This window comes from Vicugna pacos, chromosome 19 (assembly GCF_048564905.1).
Source record: "Vicugna pacos chromosome 19, VicPac4, whole genome shotgun sequence".
NCBI lineage: Eukaryota > Metazoa > Chordata > Mammalia > Artiodactyla > Camelidae > Vicugna > Vicugna pacos.
Window position 1 is genome coordinate 4515551 of NC_133005.1, and position 11016 is coordinate 4526566.

Genomic DNA, 11016 nt, shown 5'->3' on the forward strand with positions numbered 1-11016 from the left:
CCCCGCGGCCGCCGCCGGGCGCGCGTCGCTGCCGGTGCGGGCCAGGCTCGACCCCTCGAGCGCAGAGCCCCAGCCGCCACGAGCGCCGCGCGCCGCCGCCAGGCAGGAGCAATCGAGAGCCGAGCGCCGATCGGTGTCCCTGCTCAGATGACAGCGCGGCTCCGGGTGGGGCCCCAGGACAGGAGGGAACCCCTCCCTACCCTGCAGGTGGTCGGGGAGGAACACTCGAAAGTCAAAGTCTAAGGGGTCCTGACCCAAAGCTGGCCCCAGCACCTTCCAGGCAGGGGTTCCAGGCCTGGAGGGTCCGCGGGGTCGAGATTCCGGACCGGGTACCTTGCGGACCTCTCTGCCACACGCGTCCCTTCTGAGCACTTTGCTGCTTTGCTCAATACCAGCTTCACCAAACGCAGGTGCCTCTTTGGCGGGCGAGGTGCCCCTAGGAATGGAGTTTCTCGTGTAAAACATTGTCACCTGCTTTCACCTTGACTCTGTAGGGTGGCTGGTCAGGGTGTGGTTTTTCTTGAAATTGAAACGCTTCCTGGCTAGAGAGCATGCTCCCTGGGCAGCGGGACCCCCTTGCTTCCTGATACGGAAAGCGCTGGTCACCTTGCTGCCCACGTAATCCTTAAGAGATAGATCACTTCTACACCAGGTTCCCGCCGTCACTAAGGCAGGGTTCATGCCCACGTGACTGGAAACATACATGATTGAAGTAGCGAGTGGGGAACCGCGTAAGGCAGTGTGCACGGCGGAGACAGACACTTGGCTTTTCAATGAAGAGGTATTATTATTAAGTCATTCTTTCCCTCTAAAATTCACAGAGAACGAACTCCTTCCTGTGCAAACAACTATGGACGCTGCTGATTTGGGCTCTGCCTTGATTAGGACATTCATCTCTATAGTGCTTGGCTATTCCAGACATGAGGTGAATGTTGCTCTTAAGAAATGTAGTAAGATAAAAATGATTTTTAAAATGTAAATACCCATTTCAAATGTCATTTCGTCTGCAGCATTTTTCTCAGCAGAGAAAGTACTATTGAATTGGGGAACGGGGTCCCTGCCCTAATAGACCTTGGAGTTAGAAGCAATTTAATTCAGGGCATATTTGCGTATTTCTGTAAAGAAATAAAAACTACGTTAGACTGCTTCTTACTTGTGGTAGACTCCAGACATTTTCCTCCAAGTCAGTGAGCCTTCAATAAAGCTGCATGTCCTTAGAGAGAGTTAGGTAGGCCTTTATTCTATCAGCCTTTGATTCTATCAAGACTGATTTTTCAATTTGTCTTCTTGAAATGTATTGTTATTCTATTTTTTGAAAGTCCTGTATGTGTTAACTGTCAAAGTCGGAAATGGATTATCTGTTTAAATATTTCTAAACCTAAATAGGGTGTTTTCTGTGGTTATTGTCACATAAATTACTGGGTGGTGAGAGACTGCATACCATCAAACACTGAAACCAACTTTTTTTAATTTCTGGGGGATAAGTGGGTATTGCTCAGTGGTAGTGCGCATGCTTGGTGTGCACAAGGTCCTGGGTTCAATCCCCAGTGCCTCCATTAAGGGGGGAAATTTTTTTTTATAAAAAATAAAAAAATTTCCATCTGTTCTGAGTGTATTTTTAAGCGTGTCCAGTGTGTTTGAACGAAAGCAGTTTTCTGAGACAACTTGAAGAGTTTTTACTAACGAATACATTTTCAAAAAGGAAGGTCTAGATTGCTGATTGATGGCTCTTTTTTTTTTTCCCAACAAACTTTGACTGAAGGTGCCAGGAGCAGTGAATTCAAGGTAGTCCCCATCCCTCAAGCAGCTCAGTGCCTGGAAGGAAGACAGGCTGGTCCATCAAATAGTCACAATACAAAAGGCAGAGAGGAGACAACTGATTGTTATCAATCAGGTAGCAATTCTGTTCTACATGTTTGTGTATCCCTCATTCTTATGTTGAAATTGTAACTGCCAATGGGATGGTATTACGAGGTGGGGCCTTTAGAGGTAAGGAGGTTCCATGAGGTCATGAGGGTGGGGTCCCCATGATGGGATTAGCATCCTTCTAAGAAGAGTAAGAGCCTGGAGCTTGTTGTCTCTCCCAAGTGAGGACACTGCGAGGAGCTGGCACCTGCAGACCAGGAAGAGGGCCCTCACTGGAACCTGACCAGGCAGGCACCCTGATCTCAGACTTCCCAGCCTCCAAAACTGTGAGAAATCAGCTTCTGTTGTATAAGCCACTTGGTCTATGGTGTTTTTGTTATGGTGGCAGAACTAAGACAGCAATTAACTGCTCCCCAAAGTTAAGTGTGGGTGTGGATCTACTGCTCCAGAGTCAGTATCACCCAATACAGGAGAAGATTCAAGACCCACTTCTCGGTTACAACCTTCCAGCAAGTCTCCTCCAGGATCCAGGTGCTCGCTTGTCTTGAACTCCTCACTTGCCTCCTCTCCGTGGTGAATCATCACTATGCTGATTAAGTGGAAAAGACCTGCTTAACCACTGGTGACTCCAGGTGAGAGGTGCTCCTGGTATAATCACAGGGTTAAGTACAGACAGTCTCTACTACAACGTGGAAGCTTTAAAATTGAGGACCACTCGCCCACAGGGAGGATAAAAAATGTCTCTTCATGACATGCAGACACTGAGTATGTTCAGGCAATGTGCACTTTTTAAAGCTGTTTATCCTTTGACCAGTATTTCCCCCATTTCCCCCACTGCCCCTACCCCAGCCCCTAGCAACCACCATTTCACTCTCTGCTTCTTTGACTTCAACTTTTTTTAGATTCCACATATAAGTCAAATCGTACGTTATTGTCTTTCTTAGTCCAGCTTATTTCACTTAGCATAGTGAATGTCCCAGCTTCATCCATATTTTTGCAAATGGCAAGATTTCCTTGTTTCATGGATGAATAATATTTCGTTGTGTACATATACCACAACTTCTTTATCCATTCATCCAGCAATGGACACTGGGTTTTTTCTGTCGTGGATTCAATCCCCAGTACTTCTATTAAAAAAAATTACTATATTGTATACTTGAAATTTGCTGAGTAGATCTTTTTTTTTCTGGGTGATATCTCTTTTTTTTTCTTATATATATATGTATTTTTATTGAAGTATAGTCAGTTTACAGTGTTGGGTCAATATCTGGTGTACAGCACAATGCTTCAGTCATACATGAACATACATATATTCATGTTTTCATATTAAGAAAATAGATCTTGGGGTGAGGGTATAGCTCAAGTGGTAGAGCGCATGCTCAGCATGGACAAGGTCCTGGGTTCCATCCCCAGCACCTGCTCTAAAGACAAGTAAGTCTAATTACCTCCTCCCCTCAAAATAAAAAAAAAAAAATTAAAAAAAAAGAGAGTAGATCTTAAGTGTTCTCACCACACACAAAAAAGGTAAACTATAAGAAGTGATGATATGCTAATTAGCTTGAATATAGTAATCATTTCACAATGTGTAGGTGTACCAAATCTTCACGTTGCACACCTTAAGTAAGTATGCATGATTTTTTTGTGCAAGTTAAACCCCGATAAAGTTGAGGAAAAAAGAAATTTTAGGAAATTTTTTAAAGCACCAAGAAGAAAAAATTAAGTATATACATATACACACATACACTCAAAAAAAAAAAAGAGAGAGAGAGAGAGAAACGCAGTGCTGATACCTGGCACAACGTGGGGGAACCTCGACATCTTAAAAACATTATGCCAAGTTAAAAAGCTAGTTTTGAAAGACCAGGTATTGCATGATTTCATTTACATAAAATGTCCAGAATAAGCATATCTATGGAGGCAGAAAATAGATTACTGGTTGCCAAGGGCATAAGGGGTTGGGAGATGGGGAGTACTGCTCATGAGTTTCTTTTGGGGGTGATGAAAATGTTCTAGAATCACATCATGATGATGGGTTCACGACTCTGTGAATCGACTAAACCCCTGAATTATGCACTTTGAAAGGGTAAATTTTAAGGTATATTAATTATAACTTCAATAAAGCTATCAAAAGAAGGTGAAAAGGGTAAAGTTGATTATATGCATCAACTCATTTCATCTTCACAATAGGTACTGTTATCATCACCATTTTACAGATGAGGAAACTGAGGCACAGAATGGTAGGTAATTTGCCCAGAGTCCACCACCTGAAAGTTGCAGAGCAACCTGATTAGTTTTTAGTTTTGTTTTCAAAAGACATAAAAGATTAAATTCACCTGGTTTAAAAGTTTAAAATAGGGAATATATATCTTGTCGATAGACAAGGAGACTGTGTATATGTAGAATCTTCCAGTTGCATGGTTCAGCTTGACGAGAGAGGCAGGTGAGACAGGAAGGGGAGGAGAGGGAGGGGGCTGAGACCAGACACAGGGATGGGAGAGGAGAGAGAGATACACAGAGAACAGGAAACTGAGACGGGGATTCTAGGATCTAAGGCCATAGCATTTGCCTCTCCAGATGTTCACTTAACTTCTGACAGCTGCCTCATTCATGTGGCCCCTTGGAGTTCAGTTTTGGGGTCTCCTGTTCCTCCCTTTATAGGAGCACTTGCAGCCCTCCAGCGGGATGTTGTTCTCAGAAGGTGGCCTTGGTGAGCAAGGCTCTACAAAGGGCTTCTGGCTTCACGGGGGACAGTCCCTGACCTTCTGGGACCTCAGTTTCCTCCTGTGTACTGTAGGGACAATGACATATCTGCTACCTCCTGGGCTTGCTGGTTGAGATGATGAATTAGTAGCATGACTGTACCAAGCCAGGCACGTGGCAATGACACATGTTGCACCCCGGCCAGTGAGTGGTCCCCCCATGAGTCATAAGAGTGGGACCCTCAGAGGGGAGAAGAGATCTTTGTCTTCACACAGTCATGAGAAATCTGTTCATTTGCAGCTCTCAGGGACTTTTGGTGACACTCCAGCTGGCGGCAATGTGAACCACCCATCCCCAAACTGGATGAGAGTTTGTGGTTTTGGAATACTTGATGTGGCTGAGTTCTTTTGGATTCAAAATCCAGTCACATTGTCAGAAAAAAATGTCAAGGTTACCATTGTTAATGGAAGAAAAGAGCTGTTAAGGCCTTTAAATGTAATTTTGATTGCTGTAAATTTTATGAATCATTGTTAAAAAATAATGTCTTTAACTGACAATAGCACATGTTTACAAGGACACAGAACAACTGGAACACTCTGTACTCCTGGTGGGAGTGTCCCTTGTAACCACTTCTGCTGTATCTGCTGGAGCTGAACGGGTGCAAACCCCATATCCAGCAGCTTCAGCCCCAGATGGAGGCCCAGCAGAACTATGTACATGTGTGCACCCAAGGACATCCGTATCTGGATAAATTCCATTTGCAGAAGTTGGCATGGTGGTCACCTTGCTGGGGGCGGGGGGTGGGGGGCAGAGTCTTTGCTGGGAGAATGGGGTGTGAGTGGGGATTCTGAGATGCTCATGTCATTCTGTTTCTTGATCTGGGTGTTGGTACTGAATATTTGTGAAGATTAATCACATGGTCCATGGATTTTGTGCTCATCTCTATAAGCATGACCTAAGTTTGTACAAAATCTTATGTAAAAGTTTGAACCGAAAAAAATGGCTTTACCATTTATCATCTTTATCACCGCTTCTTGCACCAAGAAAGTTTTTCCTCCATGATGAATATCAAGAATTAAAGAGATTATCATTTAAAATGTATGGATCAGCAATGAAGACATACAAATGGCCAATAGGCACATGAAAAGATGCTCGATATCTCTAATTATCAGAGAAATGCAAATCAAAACTACAATGAGGTATCATCTCATACTGGTCAGAGTGATCATCATTAAAAAGTCCACAAATGATAAATGCTACAGAGAGTGTGGCGAAAAGGGAACCCTCCTACACTGCTGGTGGGAATGCAGTTTGGTGCAGCCATTATGGAAAACAGTATGAAGATTCCTTTTAAAAAACTAGAAATAGATTTACCATATGTTCCAGCAATTCCACTCCTGGGCATACATCAGGAGGAAACTCTAATGTGAAAACATACATGTTTCCCAATGTTCATAGCAGCACTATTTACAATAGCCAAGACATGGAAGCAACCTAAAAAGTCCATCGACAGATAACTGGATAAAGAAGATGTGGTATGTATGTGTGTATATATATTTACACACACACACACACACACACAAACAAACACACAGTGGAATACTACTCAGCCATAAAAAAGAATGCAATAATGCCATTTGCAGCAACATGAATGGACCTGGAGATGGTCATATGAAGTGAGGTAAGCTAGAAAGAGAGAAAAATACCACATGATATCACTTATATGTGGAATCTTCAAAAAATTATGCAAATGATCTTATTTACAAAACAGTAACAGACTCACAGACAGACATAGAAAACAAACTTATGGTTACCAGGAGGGTGGAGGGATAAAGCGGGAGTTCAGGACTTGCAGATACTAACTACTACATATAAAATAGATAAGCAAGGTCCCACTGTACAGCACAGGGAGCTATATTCAATACCTTGTAATAGCCTATCATGAAACAGACTGTGGAAAGGAATATACATATGTGTAACTGAATCACTATGCTGTACATCAGAAATTAACACAACACTGTAGACTAACTAAATTTCAATAAAAAAAATTTGAATGTCTGATTAGGAATTGTGTGCATTTTATTTTACTTTTAATTTAATTTTGTTTTGTTTTATATTATTTTGTTTTATTTTACCCCACTCCTCCCCTCCCCTCCCCGGGACTACCTCTCCTGGTGGGCAGCAGCAGAAAGCCTATCATCTCAGCATCTTCCCTTAACCCAGTTGCTCTGCTTTTTCATATTCTCTGTCCGGCAAGCTCACGCTGGTTACTGTGGGTCATGGCAATGGCAGTGGGTCCCATGTGCAGACATTTTGAACATAAAACTTGGTATAAAAAAATTAGATGCAGAGAATCATGCTCTAGTTTTTCATTAAAGAAAATCACACAATTGTTACCAAATTTAGATTTACCCAATACTTTGTTTTTATTTTTCTTCTCCTAAAGTATTATAGATTTTTAATTTTTATTTTCACTTTTTATAACATCATATAAAGAGAATGTAAATAAATATTATCCGCAAAGCTCCATTTAGAATTAGCAAGGCTCCCTCACATTGGTCCCAGGGAGCTGTACAAACATCTTTTTTTATGTTTATTAGACAGGACAAAGATTAGGGAGCATGGCTAATTTAACACAGTTTGCTTTGTAGGCTGGCACTTGGGAACCTTGTGTATCTGCTTTTATTCTAGTGTCTTGGTGTCATGCGATCGCATTGGCTCCTGCCTCTCTCAGCTTTGTGCTGATCCAGAAGTCCCCTCCAGGAGAGGTGCTCCATTCACAGCTCCTGTCCCTTCGACATCAGCTCTGATTAGAACAGAAGAGGCCGGTGGTGACATGCAAACACGAAGCCTCAGGAACTCAAGCTCAGGTGCCCTGGAACCTGGGGAGCCTCAGGCTACCCCACCCTTGCTGAGTTGTTTTCAGATCTTGAAGTCCCTTTGAAATTGATTGCTCGTGTGACACTTCTTCCTACGTAAAATCAGTGGGAGACAGAACCACTGTCATCAGATTGAACTTACTTTCTAAGACAAAAATACGAATCTGCCCATCTTAAAAACCTCTCAGTGGCCCCCTACTCCTATAGGATAAAGCCCCAAACTCTTTAGACTGGCGTACTACCCTCTGCCCTCTCCTGCAATCTCTTTGAAGAAGAAACATCAAAAAGAAATACAGTTGGAAATCAGGGGTTTGGAGAAGAACCAAGAAATGAAAACTAAGTGGAGGGGAGTACAGTCATCGCCCTGTGTTTGAACAATGTGGTCACCCAATGCCTGTTCCACCTTCACTCACACAAAGGCGAGATTCGAAAAAATGCCTTCACCACTGACTGTGTAATCTGGCGTCTGTTATGTGGGCTTGAATCAGGGCCAGGTCCTCACAGCTATTGTGGGAGAGCTGGATTTCCAAGTGACTTCTGACTTAGGGAGTATTAATCATCAACTTAGTGGGAAGTATTAATAGGGAGGCACAGGTTCAAAGTGGAATGGAGGGTGGACACGAATGGAGCAGGTGAGGGTGGAGGCAGAGGGTGGTGAACTAGAAGGTTGTGTGGGGCAGGGCTGAGAACGCAAGAGGAGGCAGAGAGGCAATGGTTTGTTTATGAAAAAGGTGGCAGGCATCAGCTGAAATGGCACCCGTGACCATCTTCTGTGTAAGTGTTCCAGTCTCAGCACCAAATGATTTTGGAAACATCACACCGCATGGCACCCCATAAAGCACCACTAGGACTATTTAAAAAGCAAACATGTATTGTAAATCAACTACATGTCAATTAAAAAGAAAAAAAAAAAGTCGGGAAAGAATAGGACCGAATATCAATGGTGCTGTTCCTGTATCGACAGGAACTTATTATGTTGCTGTACGGCCATTTCATAAAGGTAGGTCTGTATTACAATAATAAGTTTTGTTATTTAAATAAATATTAAAATTGGTTACTCAATGGAGCACTCTTCATCAGTGAAGTCAACTTGAGAGGCATTCTATCTGTTTCAATTTCTCTTTTGGAATTTTCTGTAAGGCCAATTTCCTGGCCAGAAATACACAAAATTTAAGATTAATTTTCACTAAGATTTAATTTTGGACCTAAAGTAAACTGTCCCATCTTGCTGGCAAAACAAAACAAAACAAAACAAAACACAAGCATAAAGCCCTGGCTCGTGTATGGCCCTAGCGGGCTCTAACAGGCAGGTAGTACAATGTGGCCCTGTCTCCTTTAGACTCCTAAAGTCAGCCATCAGCCGATTCTCCTGTCATAGCCCGCATTCTTTCCTGGGATATTCCAAAGAGTATTCTTTTTTTTTTAATGCCCTTCCATAAACATCACAGAATTAGCATAAATCCACTCTCCCCACCACCCAATTAGAGTCGATGCTGTTTTTAAGCTTTACCTTTATAGCTTTAAATACATGTAGATCTCTGCGCTTCATTTATCAACTTCAGATGATGTTTTCCGACTGCCAGCTCTAAACATTGAAGAAATCAGAGTACTTACTCCACTTCCCACCTTCTTTTTCTTTCTCAACTTTTGTTAGTTATATCGTTTCTTCACTGCCAGAGTTGATAATATTTACATTCTGTCCTGTAATCATAATTCCCACATTTGTTTTCATCTTCATCCCACATTTACATGATTCAGTGGTCATTTCCAGTACTTTCAATGTTGTTTCTCCATTTATTCCCCTCCTAGCATCTGTAAGAAAGGGTTATAAAAACTATGTTTCCTGAATTCTTGCACATGCAAAAATGTTTTTGTGTTAGCGGTGTACCTAAAGTATAGTTTAGCTGGGTATAAATTTATCACGCCGTGTTGTCTTTCCATGAGGAGTATGTAGATTTTACTTCTCTGTCTTCTAAAATCAAACAGCGGTAGAGACCTAAGGGCTGCCTAATTTCAGTTGTTTAATTATTTTATATGCTTGTTTAAAGTACACTTTCCTTATCTTTTAACTCCAATCATGTTACTAGAATATGTTTTGAGTTAACTTTTTTTGGCATGATGTGCCCATTCTTTTGGTACACTCATATTTCTTTTACTTCTGGAACATTTCTTAAATTATATCTGTAAATATGGTATTTTCTGTTCTATTATTTCCATTTTCTTCTTTGGGGACACCAATTATGTGTATATTGGAATTTCTCTGGCTGCCTATCATCATTTTCTTTCTAATCCTTTTAGACTCTGGACATTTCAATTACATTTTGCCTACTTTTCTCAACTCTATTTTCTAGATCTCTCACTTGGCAGCAGTGTCTAGCTGACTCTGAGAGTAGTGCTCAGAGGGCCACTCCAGAAAATTTCATTTGGCATTGACTTCCAGAATACCTTTGAAATTCCACTTTTTTCTCAACTCTACTAACTCATACTTCATCTTTTTATTGTGGAAAAATACACACAACGTAAATTTATAATTTTAACCATCTTTCAATCTGCAATCCACTGACATTAAATACACTCACAGTGTTTTGCAACCATCATGATTATTTATGCTAGAACTTTATCACCATCTCAAACAGAAACTTTGTAACCACTAAATAATCATCCCCCATGCCCCCCCACCAAAGCTCCTGGTAACTTCTGTGATAACTTTCTGTCTCTGTGAATTTCTCTACCCTAGGATCCTCATATAAGAGAAATCATATCATATTTGACCCCTCATGTTTGACTTTTTTCACATAGCATAATGTTTTTAAGATTCATCCATATTATGGCATGTATCAGAATTTCCTTCCTTTCTAAGACTCAATAATATTCTATTATATGTACACATCACATTTTGTTTATCCATTCATCTGTCAGTGGACATTTTGGTTGCTTTCACCTGTTGTCTATTGTGAATAATGCTACTGAGAACACTGATGTACAACTATCTGTCTGCCTGCCTGCTTTCTGCTCTTTTGGGTATATACCCTGACGTTGTATTGCTGGACGATATGGCACGTCTATATTTAACTTTTTAATGAATCACCACATTGTTTTTCATAGTAGCTGCACCATTTTACATACCCACCAGCAATGCATGAAGGCTTGTGAGGGTTCCAGTTTTTACATATCCTCTCCAACACTTGCAAACCACCCACTCAGAGCCCTTACCCCAAACAGCCCTTTATCTGGCGCTCACCCTCAGGCCAGGTGTGAGGAAACTAGGAACAGCCCTATGCCCTAGAGCCCACTGAGATGATCAAACTAGCCAATCTTTAAAAAAATTTTTTTTCCTTCTAGTTTTATTGAAATATAATTGACATACAGAGCTAGAGAAGTTTAAGGTGTAAGCATAATGATGTGACTTACATATGTCATGAAGTGATCATCACGGTAAGTTTAGCAAACACTCATCATCTCATACAGATACAAAACTAACAAAATAGAAAAAACTTTCGTGTGTGTGTGATGAGAACTCAGGATTTACTCTCTTAACAACTTTCATATATAAACACATCAGTGTTAACTG

General features: G+C 41.3%; 1 long non-coding RNA gene across 1 annotated transcript; it reads left to right on the top strand.

Moving 5' to 3' along the window:
- The first annotated feature begins 821 nt into the window (after positions 1-821).
- On the top strand, positions 822-2414 carry LOC140687355 (uncharacterized). Its single transcript, XR_012061593.1, has 3 exons — positions 822-925; positions 1763-1894; positions 2337-2414. It is a non-coding gene; the product is annotated as an uncharacterized lncRNA (long non-coding RNA).
- The last annotated feature ends 8602 nt before the right edge of the window (positions 2415-11016 follow it).